The sequence below is a fragment of the Haliotis rufescens genome, unplaced genomic scaffold, assembly GCF_023055435.1.
Source record: "Haliotis rufescens isolate VD_foot unplaced genomic scaffold, xgHalRufe1.0.p SCAF_3, whole genome shotgun sequence".
In the NCBI taxonomy this organism is placed as follows: Eukaryota; Metazoa; Mollusca; class Gastropoda; order Lepetellida; family Haliotidae; genus Haliotis; species Haliotis rufescens.
The window spans coordinates 20625852-20645611 of NW_025964001.1; the positions used below are offsets into that span (position 1 = coordinate 20625852).

General features: G+C 38.3%; 1 protein-coding gene across 4 annotated transcripts in view; it reads right to left on the reverse strand.

Moving 5' to 3' along the window:
* LOC124137071 (delta-like protein D) overlaps positions 1-19760 on the reverse strand; it is a 194661-nt gene that overhangs the window by 125923 nt on the left and 48978 nt on the right. For all 4 annotated transcript variants that reach the window (XM_046503213.2, XM_046503212.2, XM_046503211.2 and 1 more), the window contains exon 2: positions 4201-4245. The gene's annotated coding sequence lies outside the window, so the exon portion shown is untranslated. The remainder of the gene's footprint in view (positions 1-4200; positions 4246-19760) is intronic.

Sequence of the window (19760 nt, forward strand, 5' to 3'; positions counted from 1 at the left end):
CATCTAAAAAGTACTGTATTTGACACATTTTGCACTCTGGGCCCCATACCACTATGAGATTTTAGCACAAAGATCATTGTAACTCCCATCCTTTAACATAGCCTTAAGATAGTCATAGCTCTAAGATCGATTTGTGAAACACAATAAGAGCATGTGTATGCCATTTCTGTTTGATATTTTCATATTGAAGCATATGGATACAGACACTTGAGATGGGGGACACATCTTTTATTCGTATAAGAACATTGGGACATAGTTCCAGTGGCCTATGACTGGGTAATAAATTGCCCATGAAAAGTTGTACCCCTAAGCTGAGCCAGTGGATTTCCATCCATTCATCTGTCCATCCTAACAAGACCTTCCAATTCTTCTCAAAAACTAATGATCATATTGGTATCGTATTCTCACACCCTTATCTAAATAGCCCTGAATATAATCTACAAAGTACAGTTTTCTGTTTGAAAAATTTGAAATGGGACAATTTTCTGTTCTATAAATTGTTACTTATGAATTAAATATTTGAAAAAAGAAATCACTGGAGACTTCATGGTGTGGCTTTATCTGACTTCATGATCTTCAGGATTGGGTCTCTCTGACATTCACATCAGCTCTGTCTAAGGTTAAGGTTACAAAGGTAACAGAATCAAAGACAGTATTAACCTTAGGATTATTTATTTCAGTTGTCATGATAAACAAGGGACCCGTGAAGATCCGGGGTAGAATAGGTCTTCAGCAACCCATGCTTGCCATAAAAGGCGATAATGCTGTAAGAGGCGACTAACGGGGTCAGGTGGTCAGGCTCGCTGTCTTGATTGATGCATGTCATCGATCCCAAGTGCGTGGATCGATGCTAATGATGTCAATCACTGGATTGTCTGGTCCAGACTTGATTATTTATAGACCGTCGTCGTATAGCTGAACTATTGCTGAGTGCGGCGTTAAACAACAAACAAACGAACAAAATAACAAGGTCAATAAATTACTTGTATTTTTTCATCTTATCTCTGGTTTCTCTAGCATCACTGTTAAGAACTGTCACTCATCAAAGGTTTGTGATCACAATATTTCAAAATCATGCATGCAATAATTTGAGGGCAGGAAATATTTATTGTTTATAATGAGTGCCTGTGTTCACATGGTGTTTCATCATGAATAGAAGAACCATAATGATATAGTCCTTAATATTTGTAACCTCATTAAGATTCAAGTAAAGAATAGGATGTATCAAAAACTGTGGAAAGGGTCCCCAGTGACTCATGCACTATCATAAAATATGCATTGGATTGTTGCTCATATTATCATCAATTGATTTGTCTATAGACTTGAATTTACACAGTGATCTGTACTGTAACTGTCATTTTGCTGGTTGTATTTGTAAAAATGCGAGAAATAACAGGAAAGCCCAAAGTGATGCAGGTTTCTTGGTGAAACCCACAAGCATGGGTATGGTGGCGACAAACCTTGAAACATAATTGGGGCGAACTGAGATTCACAGCCATGATCAGAGGTTTCTGACATGCACAGGGGAAGCAACTCAGAACAGCAAATTACGATGCCTTAGACGACAGAGCCACCCATGCCCCCACTTGCAAATGTAAGCAGTGATACGCATTATATAATGCCAAATTAATTTATTGTCACTTCTCTGAAATACAAAAACACAATGTCCCCCCTCTGTATCCTGTAGATAACATCGTGGGTCAAAAGCTTTTAAATAAACATCTCCAGAATTTAATGTCATGAGTGCCTAGCGTAAGCCTGAAATGTATCAAATAAGGTAATGATGATAACTACTGCACATGATGGTCTTTGCCTCAGGGCTATGTTTATCCTGTGAGTAATATTTCGCTCTTTCTTACCACCTAGGTGAATTTACTGGCTTCCCTTCTTATCTTCACCAAGCAAATTTGAAGTGACAGTATTTGTGCCAAGAATTGCCATCTTTACAGATTAGTGGTAACTAGAACCAAGAATGCTATGCCCAATGGAACATGGTCTCTGATCTATGAGGAAAAACATATTCTAAGTACTATGCATGACTGGATGTTGCAGATGGTTTTTCAAATGGTTTTATGAATTGAAATTTATAGTACCAGTAGGCATATGTGTTTAGTTTTAATCATCATGCAACCTAAAATAATTGCAGATGTTTTGAAAGTTAAATGCAAGTCAAGTGACAGCCTAGTGATTGAAAAGCTACATGTCTGAATACAAAATGACAGCATTTGGACCATTAGATTATTTGGGCTTGTAGAATGGCTATTTTGTTTTACTGGTGGAAGAAAAACCTTGAAATGTAAGGATTGCATGCCTATCTTGTGAGAAGTGGTTTAGCCTTGTGTTTCCCCATGTTGTTTCAAGTGAACAATTGACATGCCCTTGCATGTGTTTGTGAGGGTACCACTGGTGGGGCAGGATGTGCTCACCTTTTACTGAACACCAGGTATCACTATTGGGTAGTGGCTCAAAAACACATACACATGATATAGTGGGTATCGTACAATGGACTACAATGGATTTCTTATGAATATGAATCAGTTTTGTCACTTTTGTTTAACACAAGTGCTCATCATGCTGCAACGCCCTGGTTGTGAAGCCCATTGTTGGTGTCACCTGCTGTAATATTGCAGGATGACTATAACATACTCACTTCCCCATTTTGTACTGATAAGGGTCTGACTCACTTACCCATCTTGTACTCATAATGGCCTGACTCACTTACCCATCTTGTACTGATAAGGGTCTGACTCACTTACCCATCTTGTACTGACAAGGGTCTGACTCACTTATCCATCTTGTACTGATAAGGGTCTGACTCACTTACCCATCTTGTACTGACAAGGGTCTGACTCACTTAACCATCTTGTACTGATAAGGGTCTGACTCACTTATCCATCTTGTACTGATAAGGGTCTGACTCACTTACCCATCTTGTACTGACAAGGGTCTGACTCACTTAAACATCTTGTACTGATAAGGGTCTGACTCACTTACCCATCTTGTACTGATAAGGGTCTGACTCACTTACCCATCTTGTACTGACAAGTGTCTGACTCACTTACCCATTTTGTACTGATAAGGGCCTGACTAACTTCCCCATCTTGTACTGACAAGGGTCTGACTCACTTACCCATTTTGTACTGATAAGGGTCTGACTCAATTATCCACCTTGTACTGATAAGGTTGGTTGGTTGCTTTGTTGTTTAACGCCGCACTCAGCAATATTCCAGCTATATGACGGCGGTCTGTAAATAATCAAGTCTGGACCAGACAATCCAGTGATTGATATCTTGAGCATCGATCCATGCAATTGAGATCAATGACATGCATCAACCAAGTCAGCGAGCCTGACCACCCGATCCCATTAGTCGCCTTTTACGACAAGCATAGTCACCTTTTACGGCAAGCATGGGTTGCTGAAGACCTGCTCTATCCCGGAATCTTCACGGGTTGTACTGATAAGGGCCTGACTCACTTCCCCATCTTGTACTGACAAGGGTCTGACTCACTTAACCACCTTGTACTGATAAGGGTCTGACTCACTTACCCATCTTGTACTGACAAGGGCCTGTTAATTGAATATGACAGGTCACCAATGATGATGGAAAATTCAGGGGCAGTTAAGAAAAAACACAATTTTAAGGAAATCTTTAAAAAATTGACATGCATTTGGGAAGGGTTGACAACAATAATTTGGGGAATGCACATATTTTAGTGCCTAAATATCTTTGCCAATATTACCGCCTCCAACAACATTCAATATTAAGTAAAACAGATATTAATAGACATGATATCAGTGTAATGATGTGTCAGACCATCTGCCTGGAGAGAGGAAGGTCATTGCTTCAATCCCCTGGTAGCATCATACTAAAAGGTGGTACTTGTTGTTACCCTACTTGGTATGAATAGGGGAATAAAACAAGGATTGGTCAGCTCGGAGTCAATATACTGTGTCCGAGTGGAGTATCCATGTTAAACTGCAAAATTGTATCTCAATGTGAAAGCACCATACAACCAGTTACCAGCAGCCACACACACAAACATGCATGCCCGTAACTGTATAAGTGAAATAATCTTGAATAGGACGTTAAACCCCGTATCACCTCATCTTAACTAGACATGTAGTAATGAATCCTTAGAATGGCCTGCTGACAACCATGTCCTGACAGGTGTGTACTTCAAGCATGACAAAATACTTACCTATCGGGTATGATGGTCTTCGGGGATTTCAACACCAGCAGTCACCTGGAAACAGCACAAAGATTTACTTAGCAAGTCTAATTTAATTGCCAATTGAGTATATCATCTTTTATCTTCCTTATTAGCGTTGTCTATGAGCTGCATTTCGAGTCATGCATGATAGAACACCATGCAGGAAGAAGATACAGCACACACAAACACCAGATTATAGTGCTTAATGATGGTATTTGATGCCATTTAAGAGTTATTTTGACTTTCTTATTTAACAAATTTATATTATTTATAAACTATCACCTTTAGTTTCAACTTGACACATAAACAAATATCAGTTTTCTAGGTCAGTTAACCAATAGTTTGATCTTGTATTGGGATACTGTGGCATAGACAACATATATAATAGTATTTTTGTAACACTGGGAAAAACAATTTGGACATTTATGTTTTTGAACACACAATGCCATTTAGAAAGTGGTCAGATGTAACAAATGTTATATTTGGGATAACACTTTCTTTGTAAAGTACAGATTCTCATACTTTTATGAGACTCAACGAGAATCTGCACTTTACAAAGAAAGTGTTATCCCAAATATAACATTTGTTACATTTGTGTCATATTTTATTCATTTATGACATTAAATGACAGTAAATTAATGGCCCTGAAAATAAGATGAGGAAGCATTTGTAGTCTAGGTACTGTCAATCATCTTAAAGAAGCAGTGCATCTGTGTTATTCTCCACAAGGATTAATGTTCAACTATTTGTGAACACCTGGTGTAATCAGTGATCTTTCATATAATTTACACCACTGTCGTGCCTTTTATGCCCAATGGAATCTGTTTCAGCAGAGACCAGTGAAGATTCCGGGGTAGAATAGGTCTTCAGCAACCCATACTTGCCGTAAAAGGCGACTATACTTGTCGTCAAAGGCGACTAACGGGATCGGGTGGTCAGACTCACTGACTTGGTTGATACATGTCATCGATCCCAATTGCGTGGATCGATGCTCATGATGTCAATCACTGGATTGTCTGGACCAGACTCGATTATGTTACAGACCGCCGTCAAATAGCTGGAATATTGCTGAGTATGGCGTTAAACAACAAACAAACAAAAACAAAAATGTTTCGAGACTGATTATTCTGTGGCATTAGGGGTGTCACGATAAATCAAAATATCGATATATTGCTGTTTTTTTGGGGGTAAGCACAAAAAGTCAATAAATCGATTGTTAAATCAGTTTCCGATCAATAGTATCGATTTCAGTTAGAAATATCAATAGTTTCAATTGTATTTACCATATCATGCGATTGAGTCACCGAAACACACTCGTGTACACAGCTGAGTGAGGATTAGAGTTAACTGCCCTTGATGCTTAGCAACTGGTCTTTCTTTAAGTAAAATGTCAGAGGGTGACAGTCAAGTGGAGTTTGTGACAAACCTTGGTGGAAATTTGAGTGTTTGGAAGTATTTTGGCTATGTTAAAGAAAATCAAATCTATCTTAAATGATACACTGAAAACTATCGCAATAGTTGCTTGCAATATCAATAGTTATCGCAATAGTTTCTTTTAATATCAATAGTAATCGCAATAGTGATTTACAGACCAATAGTCACCCTTATGTGGCGTTGACATTTTTTATTAATAAATTGTTACTTAACCCTTGTCATGTAAATTTGGCTGTGTAATCTTTGATCCAGAGAAGAGAATAAGAGGAAGTGACATTCTTAGCCTAGCTAGGGTTAGGCTAGGCATCTCAGTTATGTGTAGATTTGATAGAGATGTACTATCAAAATACATGAAGATGTGCTTACTGGATGTGTATAGAGTAGATTGACGTATAATTTTATGTATGATATATGACAATTTTGCCTGGAGTGGCAAGAAGTGACCCATGTCCGCATGATTGATAAGGGTTGGGGTCGGCCCTACAGAATGTTATTGTGGGCTGTGGGAAAATACACTGTTTTCAAGCTGTACCTCTTCACATACAAGAGGATTCAGGGTTCATCTGTCATTGATTGGAATATTTGTAGTACCTAGAATCTAGACAACTGACATGCATTCTGTAATGGGCCAGCTGGGCAGCCTAATGATGTGTGCTCCCATCTCAGTGGAGGCTTTCCTTTCTATTGTCCACATGGGTACAATTTGCCAAGTCGACATCTACTTGGACAAAATTTGTGAAGGCTACTTGAGTGTTATGGATACTGCTACAAAGTTGTCATGTAGAAAGTAAAATCCTATTGATTCCTTCTGTGATTGAATTCAGAGAGTTAGTGACACTTTCCTGTAGTTCATCGAGTTCATGTGATCTCATGTTTTGTCTTTGTTAACCTGAAGCCAACTTATGTAAAGCGGGAACATTGCATAGGCGATCACAGCAGTGGTGTCCTAAACATTGGCTTATATACCTTTGTTTGGAAGTAATGAAATATCGTCATGGCAACCATTTTGGCAAAGTTATTTTTGCTCATTGCAGCTTCTATTCACAAGTGTTTGTGTGTGTAATTGCTAGGTATTTAACAATTCATCAAATTGTCGATGCAGCACAGTTGTCCAATGCCCAGTGGCAGCACATCGATGAAACACTATCAGAGTTCATTCTAGGCTGCACCATGGCACCATTGGCGCTTTCAATTTTTTCCAAATGGCATAAATTGAAGGGCCATGATGGTGATGGCGACTAACAGGATCGGGTGGTCAGACTCGCTGACTTGGTTGATGCATGTCATCGATTCCAATTTGATACCTACACACTCACTCACTCTTAGGGCTCATCATTGGCATTTGGAAATTATGTATCATGTATAGTATCAACAAAGGCCCTTCAGATAAAGGGACTGAAAAAGGCTTGTATGAGTTTATTGAAGAAGTCAACTTGAACAGTTGGAAAGGATGACAGGTGCACTAAATAAAGTTTTTTGAAGCCATGGGAATTTCTGAATTTGAAGGTGAGCAGTATTCTTTCAGAATAAAGAACATCTTTGCCTTAGATTAATCTATATCATAATCAATTTGAAATATAAATGTTATCAGAAATATTCTGACTACTAGAATTTCACCTTTTAGCATTATGTCAAAATAAGACGTTTCTTTGGACATCAACCTATCAGAAGTATTCACGAGGCAGGTCCTTTGAAATGGACAGAAGCACAAGATACACCTACAACGGGTGTGCCTGTGTAGAAATACCGTATTCGACGTAATAAGCGCCCCGCTCTAATAAGCGCCCACGGCGATATTTGCTAATATATTGGATAGTGAACAATCCCAATCAGCACCCCTTCCGATTGATCAATGTACACAAGACTTATTTATTTGTGTATAACACGCACTTGTGTGTTATATGCACCCTTAATTATGGGAAATTAAATTCTGGAAAAATATATCTGTCGTATGTCAACATTTCAGGCTGTCAGCATAAACCACGAAATTTACGATCTTTCAGCTGTTTTTTTTCACCAAAATAATATTCTAATAAGAGCCCTCTATTTCTAATTTTGAGAGCGCCCTGGGCGCTTGTTACGTCGAATACGGTAGTACCAATTATCGAAGGGAATCATATGCATGTGTTCTTGAATCCAGGCCAGAATTAAGTACCCTCTTATATATAACCTTGAAGCTAACCTTTCCCGAGATAGTCATAAATATCTTAGTAATATGAACACACTATGTGAAGGTAGTTGGCATCAGAGGTGTGTTCAGGAGGGTGGGCAATCACACGAGCGTACAGCGAAGCAATATGATTCGTTCCTGAATGGAAGGCGCATACTCTCACGGCACAGCATCCAAAATGGCATCGACTGGGATCAAAACAGCCCTATGCACAAGTCTTATAGGTTCACAAACATTATTGTTTCATCTACAAGTGTCAAAGATTATTCCATTTAATTTCATCACAAGTATGATTGGTTCATACTTTGATTTTCATGATAACAAAGTGTATATTTTTAAAATTGTAAATAGATGTAATGGTAGTCTAAAAGATTATTCTTTAGCCATCGGTTCGATTTTGGTCAATGGCAAACATTTGATTGATGTGCGATGCCATCTTGGATGACTAGCCAACTACCTCCCTGGCTTGGCTGCGAGTAAACGTGTGCGATCTTGTAGTCAGCCATGTTCAACAGCATGTATGTGTAATATATCATAATCACCCACCCTCATGAACAGGCCTCAAATTTTAAAGATGAATCTCTTAACTGTTTTTAGGCCTAGGGAGACTTATTTTTGTTGATCTGATCCAAATTTATTGTAATATTAGTCCAAAGATATGTTTATTCATTTTAAGCTCTTTATGAAAAAAGTAACCAAATCTAGTTCATAATTGTGTCTCATTGTTGCAAGACCTACAATTCTGAAAAAAATATACATTATATTTGGTTGTTCTGGTTAATGAGATAGTTTGGTAATGTCTACCCTAGTCCTTGTTATATGTTTAAAAAATTTAAGCTGTATATGAATAGAGAACATCATACCTAGTTCACACCTCTTTTTCGCAGTACCTACAATTTGTGTACTATTCACAGAATCGTTTTCTTGTTCATGTTAATGAAATAGGTACAGTCATGACTACCATGGTGGGCTCCTAGTCATCCTAATTGGTTATCAGACCCCATCCTTCCTCTCTGTCTGTCAGCAGGTGCCCTGTAACTGATATAAGCCATGCAGACACTCCTCTTCATTTAAACCTCTTCCAGGTAGGACCCTGCATTTCCACATGAACAATGCCAACCTTACTTTCAGATGGTTTTTACTGTTCCTTGATAGTCTGTTAATGTATCTTGTCATTTGTATGCTGTATTGTAATCTTTCTGACCCTAACATTACAAAGATATAAATAAACTGACAGTATAATCTGGGGCTACTTGCATAAAATAACTTTTAAATGCATGAATGAATGATACAATTTGTGTGTGTGTGTGTGTGTGTGTGTGTGTGTGTGTGTGTGTGTGTGTGTGTGTGTGTGTGTGTGTGTGTGTGTGTGTGTGTGTGTGTGTGTGTGTGTGTGTTAACTTCTTTTGAGTAGTATATATATATAAAAGGTGTTCTTTAATTTGAGTAGTATATATATATATATATATGTCTGTGTGTGTGTGTATGTGTGTTTATATATATATACTACTCAAAAGAAGTTAACACACACACACACACACACACACACAATTATATCATTCATTCATGCATTTAAAAGTTATTTTGACAATAACTAATATATATATACCACTCAAAAGAAATTAAAGAACATCTGATGTATTCATTCTACAGTTAACCTGTCGCGCCATGACATAGTAACTATAATGATATTTAAGAATTGAGTGTTCTTGAACTCTTCTTGATTAGTGGGGCGGTGGGGTAGCCTTGTGGATAAAGCGTTTTCTCATCCCACCAAACACCAAGTTCGATTCTGCACATGGGAGCAATGTGTAAAGCCCATTTCTAGTGTCCCCTCGCTGTGATATTGTTGAAATATTGCTAAAAGCAACGTAAAATCATACTCACTCACTCACTCTTTGGAGTGGTATATTCTTTGTGATGTGAGGGTTAAAGTTGTGTCTGTCAATTAACCTCTTCGCACTCAATTTTGATAAATGATGTGTGATTTAAAATATTTAACGTGTCCAAAACAGTTATCTGTACACCAGCTACACATTTCCACTATTGTCATTTGACCTCATTGTTTATTAATATTTCATCTCTAATTGAGGCTGAAGATTCTAACATTAGAATAAAACAAGAAATATGTGACTATGTCAAAACCGGTTGTTATATTTGCAAGGTCTATTAAATCCAGATCCTGATTTACCTATTTAAGATTGCAGAGGCATTAGTCATTTTGATTGCCTAGCTTAGATGTTGATGCTATGCAGATAACAATAGGCTTACTTTATCATAGGTATACAGTCATAATGTACCCTAGTCCTGTTCATATACCATCACCTGTTGCATGGCTTAATTATACCCATTGGTTCAGAAATGCAGTCACATGTTCTTGTGTGCATGTTAACAAACTTGTGTAAAGGTCAAATCAATTTTCAACTCAATTTTGAGTTGTGTGGTGAATAGCATGTCTACAGATTAGATTCATATGTGAGATAATTTCCTTGCAATTGACTAGGAAGATAACTTGCTTGATTTGAATGCTGTATGGCACAGAATGTGTTTGTGTTTCTGTGTGTATTGGTGATTGATTGGATCTGATTGATTAGGATTACTGGTCTTTTTCTACAAACCAAATTCATTATTTAAGATAAAACCTACAACTGTCATGGATATTATCAAACTTCTTATAGTAAGCTTTTGTCTAGTCCAGACTTGATTGTTTACAGGCTGCTGCCATATGGCAGGAGTAATCCTGGGTGCAGTGTTAGGCAACAAACACTTTTTTAGGAAAACTGTGTGAGGTGCAGGTGCTACGGGTAGAGCAGGACATCCTTACCCTTTGCAGGAACACCTCGTGTCATCACTGATTTTCAATGATCCATCCATATTATTTTCAACTCTATTTTGCATTTTACACCCTATGGGATCTGTTTCAGCAGATAATAAAGACCGATTGTTCTCTGGCATTGATGTTTTGAATTTAAGTGTTATGTTGAATACGATAGGTTATATCCCGGATCCTGTTCCACCTGTTTTTGTATTGTTATGACTATAATGTACCGGGTAAGTCAAGGAATATGTGTTTGCGCTGTTAAAAATCTCTCTGTAGTATTTGGCTCAGAAAGATATTTCCACTGTGAAGGACTTCGCTTATAAATGTTTATTGGTGTCACACCTGTATGATTGATCGTTACCAGATTTACATGGTCTTGTTACAAACAAGATGATACCTGTAAAAGGGTGAACCAAATAAAACCATGCCTTCGACTGAACAGGACAATGCACATAACATGTCTACACATCTGTCTCAGCACTGTTAGGCCTTTATTTATTGTTTGTTAGCAGGTTTTCAAACATATTGGCATAAAATTCAATTTTGGTGGTTGGAAATTAAAAAATAAAATTAAAGCTTCCAGATTAGTACTGATGCTAGTGAATGGAAAACTAACATGTTTTAACATGGCAAGGTTCTGAAAGATTATTTGCTTTTATTAGAATAAAAATTCTTTCTTTGTTGTTCAATCTTGTAAACCAACTGAAAAACATTTAAGGCCTAAACAAGAAGTTTTTACATTTACAAGTTGACAAAGCTATTTGCCCCATGCCTGATCATGCGATTGGTGCAGTTACTGATTAAGGCATTGAAGAGTTTGAAGGTGGTATATGCTTCAGGTTCTGGGAAATCAGAAAGGCATTGAAGAGTTTAAAGGTGGTATATGCTTCAGGTTCTGGGAAATCAGAATGGCATTAAAGAGTTTGAAAGTGGTATATGCTTCAGGTTCTGGGAAATCAGAAAGGCATTAAAGAGTTTGAAAGTGGTATATGCTTCAGGTTCTGGGAAATCAGAAAGGCATTGAAGAGTTTAAAGGTGGTATATGCTTCAGGTTCTGGGAAATCAGAAAGGCATTGATGAGAGGTAAAGTATGTCAGTATCGGGTAGCTTACAAGCTGTGTTGTTGTGTCAGCATATCAAAACAAATACATTAGAGTGTTTAGGTCACTGAAGTACACTAGGTATGCTGTTTATGTTAGTGAAGACATCCTATCAGAGAGATTACTGATGGTTCCCTGTCTATAGCTGTGTCCGGTCCGCATCAGGAATAACACCCAGGTCCACAGGTCCACATGTGCATGGTTCAGTGCTTGGAGGAAAAGTACTCATGTGTCTCATTCCATGTATTGATACTAATTACTTTGACATTTAGAACCATGTTGCATGTCATGCCATGACAAATTAACTATAGTAATATGAAAGAATTAGGTGTTCTTTAACTTCTTTTGCCTAGTGGTTAAAGACTCGCTTATCACGCCGAAGACGAAGGTTTGATTACCCACATGGGTTTAATTAGTCCTGCACCATGACCGTGGAATATATTTATTTTATGAAAAATAATAATCTGGAAATACATACAAAAGCAAGTCTAGCCAGTTCAAGCTAGCTCTATTCAATAAATCAGCAAAGGGAATTTTTTTTTTTAGATTCAAGAAGGATATTGTGTAATATAAGATTTCAGGGACTAAATGTTAGTCTAGGGTTTAATGTGTGAAGCCCTTATCTGCTGTCCCCCGCCGTGACATTGCTCGAATATTGCTAAAAGCAGTGTAAAACCTCACTCACTCACTCATTCACTCACTCACTCACTCACTCACTCACTCACTCACTCACTCACTCACTCACTCACTCACTCACTCACTCACTCACTCACTCACTCACTCACTCACTCTTGAAGTTATTTTTCATTGCCTCTGTTTTCTTATCCCAGATCCCAGTGTTTGATATATCAGAGAATTGTTATCAATGGCTTAGCATTTTTGCAGCACCGTTGTTCCTGTAGTGATTTACAGGAAGCAGTGTCTGTCTCACCTGTAGCAGTTGCAGACAATTTATCAGCCTCTGATAAGACCATGCTGTTATCACATGGTTAAGAAAAGTTGCTCTGTCATCCTTTATGAGTGTGCAAATTGTTCCACATGTATGATGGGTCTGGTTATAGGGTGTTTTTCAACACAGATCTATTATCAGTTCTCTGCATGGATCCCCACACTGCAAACCCTTTTTTTTGTGTCCTTTGCCATGTATAAGTAAAGCATATATTTGAAACATAATTTATGAAGAGTGATACCAAAATATACAATAGGGCTGGGACGAGTCCAAATATGGTACCAGAGTACCTGAAACGTTAATACCCAGCCCTACCCGGGCACCTGCTACAGGTCTCAAGAGTTGGGTACAAAATGTCCGAATTGGAATTGTTTTACTGCAACCCTGGCAAAATCTATTCATATACACATATAAAACGATCTGATCATGCATACACTGAAACTGATTGATGCTTTATCCTTACTCAAACATATAATGTGAACATTAGTGAATTGTAGTGTAACCATGGAGTTTTATTGTTAATGTCATTAAACAGTATATCACATGACCCAGGGTAGGGGAAAGATTGATACAGTTGGAAAGAAGTAACTAAAGACTTTTTTTCAAAGGTTAAAGGTTACCTGTGTCAAGGTATCCTGAGATGGGCATCCCTGTAACTATGTCTTCACAATTATACCCGCCACAAGAAATTTCATCCTTTTCCATCCACACAGCAGAGGCCCCACCAGACCTGTTTCAGAGTTACATTGCACAGTGTACTATCCTCAATCCCCACCCACCAAACAGGGCCCCACTTTGCATCTGCAGTGCATGTAATACACTACCTAGGTTTGTTTCAGGTCAGATTACAGTCTTGCTTCAGTCAGAACAATTATTTTGGTACCATGTTTACTGTTAAAACAGCAGCATTTGCAGTCCCGCATTGCCTTCAGATGTAGTTGCAGATTCTCAAGTATTAAGTCCCCCCTTATGCTTGTTTGCCATTTTTGTCCTCCCCATTCTGTCATCTCCCCTTTATCGCTGTAAGCAACATGTGTTTCAAGAGCACACCCCTCTAATGAAATCATTACACATAATACTTCCGGCCTTCCACCACCACTATAGTCTTCAGTCAGTTCAGCTGTCATGTGACTGGACTATTAATTGTTCATATTATTCAGTGTTAGTACCCATGATAAATGTTCCTGGCAAACATTCAGTCTTAGCTGAACTTGTTGCTGTATCAATGGCTTGCAATGCCTGTTCTGGTGGACAAAATGCTGTATTAAATATGTAAAGATTCTTTATGCACTGTGTGGTTATAGTTGTGTTAAAGATATGAAGATCGCCTCCATGATATAGTGGATAGAGCATCTGCTCACAGGATGGAAGGATGGGGGTTCAATCCCGGCCGGGCCATACCAAAAGACATTAAAAGATGGTAGTTGTTGTTACCCTGCCTGGTGCTCAGCATAAAGGGGATAAAACAAGGACTGGTTGGCTCGGAGTCAGTATAAGCAGCCCCCTACACCTCCACACACACACATGTATGCATGCAAGATGCTATATACCCCAGTAAGTGCAATAATCTTGAACATGATGTTAAACCTTGGGATTGCCTGGATGCTAGGTGTGGCACTGAACCAAGACATCATGGATTATTTCACAAGCTACGAGGTTTGTCTTGTTATTTACAACCCATCTTGGTGTATTTGTCATATCACTATCCCTCCCTCCTTCCCTCCCTCCCTCTCTCCATCCTCTCCCTCTCCCATGAAGATTCCAGGGTAGAATAGGTCTTCAGCAACCCATGCCTGCCGTAAAAGGTGACTATGCTTGTCGTAAAAGGCGACTAACGGGATCGGGTGGTCAGGCTCGCTGACTTGGTTGATGCATGGCATTGATCCCAATTGCATGGATTGATGTTCATGATATTAATCTCTGGATTGTCTGGTCCAGACTCGATTATATACAGATCGCCGTCATATAGCTGGAATATTGCTGAGTGCGGCGTTAAACAACAAACCAACCAACCAACCATCCCTCTCCTCCATCTTCTCCCTCACTCACTCACTTGCTTGGTGGCCCACAGATGTTGACCACCCACCCAAACTTATAACAAACGAATGAGATACGCCCATAGATGTACCTTAGATACTACGACATCTGCTTTTGTATTGGAAATGTTTCTGCAGCCACAGTAGTATACAATCATCATGAGACCAATGTCTTTGACTTTGGGACCCCTTTAGATTATGATGATTCTACATGTAATGTTGATTCAAAACAATGAAGAAAATCAACCCTTGGAAAACAACACTAAAATAGCCACCATGGGAAGAATATCAGCAACCATTTCTCCAATACATAGAAGAGTATTGGTGCCCCTTCCAAGATAAGCTCTGACACTATTAACAACATTATCCTTTCCGAAGTTCATTATTGCTCCACATTAGGCATATTGGTATCGTTTGGAAATGCATGCCAAAGGTGTTGGAGAAACAAATGTTTATGGACTGGATGGAAGCAGAGCAGAAGCACCAGCCAGTGATCTCGACTGACTCCTTGGGGAGTCTGACTAGAGTGCCAATACATGATATATGGATAAACAAGTCTTTCATACCAGGCTCAGCCCTAAAGGTTACATGCTCACCAACAGGAGTATTGTTACTGTTATAGGAATAACAAAGGTTAAGTTTCAAAATCGAAAACTGGGTACGAACTTATTGGTACTGAATCACAAAAGGGTGTGTACAGGTTTATGTTGGAATTATTAAGAATTTAGGCTTAGAATTCAAAACATCAACCCGAGAGAATAATCAGTGTCTGTTGACTGCCAAAACAGATTCCATAGGGCCTAAAAGGCAAAATAGTGATGACACATTATATGAATAGCTCACTGAAAATCAGAGACCAAGCAGTTTGTGAAAAGGGTAAGCATGTGCTGCACTATGTGTAAGAAGACAGACATACATATTCATATGACCTGTGAAGAACCGGGGTAGAATAGGTCTTTAGCAACCCATGCTTGCCGTAAAATGTGACTATGCTTGTAAGAGGTGACTAACGGAATTGGGTGGTCAGGCATCTTATCCCAATTGTCTAGGATCGATGCTCATGATGTCAATGACTGAATTGTCTGGTCCAGACTTGATTAGTTACAGCTGTCATATAGCTGGAATATTGCAGAGTACGGTGTTAAACAACAAACAAAAAACATATTCATATTGCCCAAAGGGACAGATGTTATGATCCTTTCTGATGAAGCAACACTACACCATTCGTTATAATGGCTTGGACTGTGAAACACAACTTTTACTGTCAGATTCCTGCTAATCTCTGATTTAATGTCACAAAACAGTGAAACCTGTAAATGTGCTGCGTGCTATGATATTCTCTTTGAACCCTTCTTCTCTTTGTATTTATTGCTGTGATATCTTATGATCCAGTGCTAATGATTCCCAACCAACACATTATGCTAGATAGTGTGATGCTATGTCAGGTATTGATGAGGAATTACTATTGCAGCTGAAGAAAGGCCCTTCACCAAAGTAGGTGGCAAACCTTTGCTCACACCCTTGTGCTGAGGAACATATACTACAAGAAAAGACTGTTTACCTTTCTGCTTTTTCTGGCAGACTTTGTAAATATGTAGACAAAGGCAAAATATACAGCATTTTATGTTGCAGACAGATGCCATCTTGCTGCTGTAGTGTTCCAACTAGTTACTGCCATCTGCCGTGGTGAAACCACCTGCTGAAAGTCCCTGGAGGGGCATGCCTATGGAACCACCTTCCAGCCAGAAGTAGATGGTGAAAGATGTGGTCCATACTATACTGATAATGGTTGCTTTGTACCTTAATTCCCCATTCTTGATTGAAAACTTGGGAGTTTCCAAGACCAGAAATATCACATTGGTCATTGAGTGAGGAACTAATTTTAAGGGTCTGTGGCTTCTTACTATTGTATGAATATAAAACAGGAATGCCGGAGAATAATCCTTCTTGATTATCCTTTCTGCTGAAAAAGATTTCATAAAAGGCAATATAGTGGTGAAAACCTTGCCTCATATGACACCTCGGAATCCTCCTGGAAGATTTTAGCTTGGACATTTATTGGGTAATGCACCTTTAGAGGATTAAAAATGGGGAAACTCATCAACATGATGCATGACTCTGATGCATCTATGAAAGATCGCTACTGCTTACAAATATTGCCTTGATTGAAGAACAAATTCAAATGAAAGAAATTCCTAAAGCACAGTCATCCCTCCTTCATTTATGTACATGAATGGCTTCATGAACATGAAAAGGACATGTAAGCATGCTGTGAGAAATAAGCTTCAATGGAAACTACAACAAAAAGGTTTTACATGTGACAGTTACATCATCAAAGAATTTGGTTCAGAGGATGAGCGAGCAGATCAAGACCAGGCCTGACTGTCTTCCTCTTTGACTCAGCAAGGCAGCAACCCCAGTCCCATCCCTCCCATGCCAACCAAGACACCTGTCACAGATACAAATTGCATACTGACGATGGTAGATGGACTTGCCACGACTAACAAGGGATTTTGTAAGGTCAATCTGTCTTTATCCTTTCATCGTTGTCATGTCGCACCCTTCCGGGGGTGTTGTCCGTCAAAACGTGTCCCCACCAGAACGAGGATGCTTTGAAGCATGACAGTCCCACTCATGTCGGAACATCCTACCCTGAGGTAATATGCAGTGATAGAATGTCCGAGATTCCCCTGCTTTCGTCCTACATCCCATGAGAAGATTTAGTGGAGATTCCTTAAGTTGAAAGCCAGACTAATTTGTTAAAGTGTGTCTACTTGAGAAATTTCCTGTTATCATATGATGGTGAATTTGCAGTGGGATGATTCACTAAATATTTGTGTAGGGCTTCAGTTTCAAAGTGTCTGACGTGACATATAGCTTGATTAATTTCTAAGTGATTGTTGTAATTACCTCTTAAGTTGCAAGCTATTCGAGAAAGATTGTTTTTCTCATTTAACATTATGCCAGTGCATTCATGTAATCTTTTGAATAGTTCAAAAAAGAAAATGAATTCAACCAGTAAGCTGTTTATTCCCTTTACCAGAACTGGTAGATGTTCAACCATTGTTTAGCAATTAAGTTTAGATAGTAGATGTTGGTAACTATACTAAATTGTCAAAGGTCTATTTTTTCAATATCACACAGAAAAGTACTTGAAGATGCAGCACAAGTGGAATACAGGAATTGAGAAGATTTTGGTTTTTGATGTTGGTAGAAATCTAAAAGTTAAACTTGTTGAATTTCGACTTCCTTCGCTCCACATTCCTGAAAGAAATTGTGGGACAGAGGACCAATCCATCATGTAATTGACGCTTTGCAATTCGGGTTAACTTTTCACATATCATGTAAGCTATTCTCATCAATAAGATGCCCTATATTATGGGGTATTGCTCAAATGACAATGTATTAACACAATACTTGAAACCATTACAATTGTTGATGGTTGACCTGACCTGTCTCATTCAAATATACCCTATTTGGCATGTCCTGCCATTGGCTTCCTGGATGGCGATCACATGTCAAGTTGTTGAACTTATATTTGCAAGAAAGGCAAAAGCCATCATTACTTCAAAACTGATAATTCAGCATAAATAATTAGCCCTCAGCAACAAGCATGTCTGAGTGCTTATTTTCAATTGTGTAAAAACATTTGCAATTTAGAAAATATCTCAAATTATTGATTCGCCAAACTTAAGTTAAGAAGAATGGATTAGATGTTTAATGGAAGGTTTGTAAAGATTCAGTTAATGTAATATTGTAGATACAAGAAAATGCCTTGTAATAAATAATATTTAATTAATAGTGTCTTGCATTTTTTTATGTCATGACAGAAAGGAATGCAACTCTTGCTAAAGTCTTATAATGTCTAGCCCCAGACAGGAAGTGGGCACCAGAGCATACGGTCCCCCTTTGAGTGTGAGGTGGCTTAATCTAACAAAGACATAAGTACATTGTATGGCCTGTACACATTAAGGATAAACTGGTGTAAACGTTGTAGAGTTGTGATATCAGAGGTGGCATTACTTCAGAGGTCATATCAGAGGTGGCATTACTTCAGAGAGGTGATATCAGATGGGACATTGCTTCAAGGTGGTGATATCAGATGGGGCAATACTTCAGAGTGGTGATATCAAATATGGCAATACTTCAGAGTGGTGATATCAGATGGGGCAATACTTAAGAGTGGTGATATCAGATGGGACAACACTTCAGAAATGATACCATCAGCTGTAGACAACATGATATCATATGTTGCCAAGAGCAACAAGTTGTGTTGGGTTATTAACTCAAATAACTTTTTTCTGTCAGATGTTGCTAAGATAGAGTGAATAAAAATAGAATAATTTCACTGTCTTGCCAAATACCTTGTATAGCTATACTACACCATTTTTTATAGGGATATGTTTTATTTTTCCTAATGATACATGAAACTGATTCTCATAATGTATCAAGTGTACATAGAAAGACATGTCTGATTACCCCTATCAAAAGTTGAGTAGTATATAATCTTGTGAATGAGAGAAGGTAATGTTATTCATAAATTGTTGCACCAATCAAGCATATATAGAGTTTTCTCACTGTGATCGCATAGCATTTGAGGAGTATAGATAACCTTGACATCCTATGTACAACTAAAAGTTGCTTTGTTTAAGGTAATATGTTTTGTAGTCTCATCAGCATTCTATTGTGTAAAATGGCCCTGTTTATATATGCAAACCACATTTAATAGTAATGGAATTATTAATATTGAGTTTGTGGACAATGGAATGCATATGCATGTGTATTGATGTGTGGTGGGAAGTGGGACAGAACTAACTATGTCCTGATAAGACGGCAAAGAATATGATCAGTTTTATCAAGTTTGCAGTTGTGATATATACCTTTTTGTGCATTGTGTCCAATTGCAAACACATCAAATGATATTCGAACCCATACAACAAATAGTAGTGTTTGATTATCTCATTCCTAAATACCCAGGAAAAAAACTATTTTTGTGGCCATGTTGTCAAATATTATACTAAATCAATACCAATTCGAA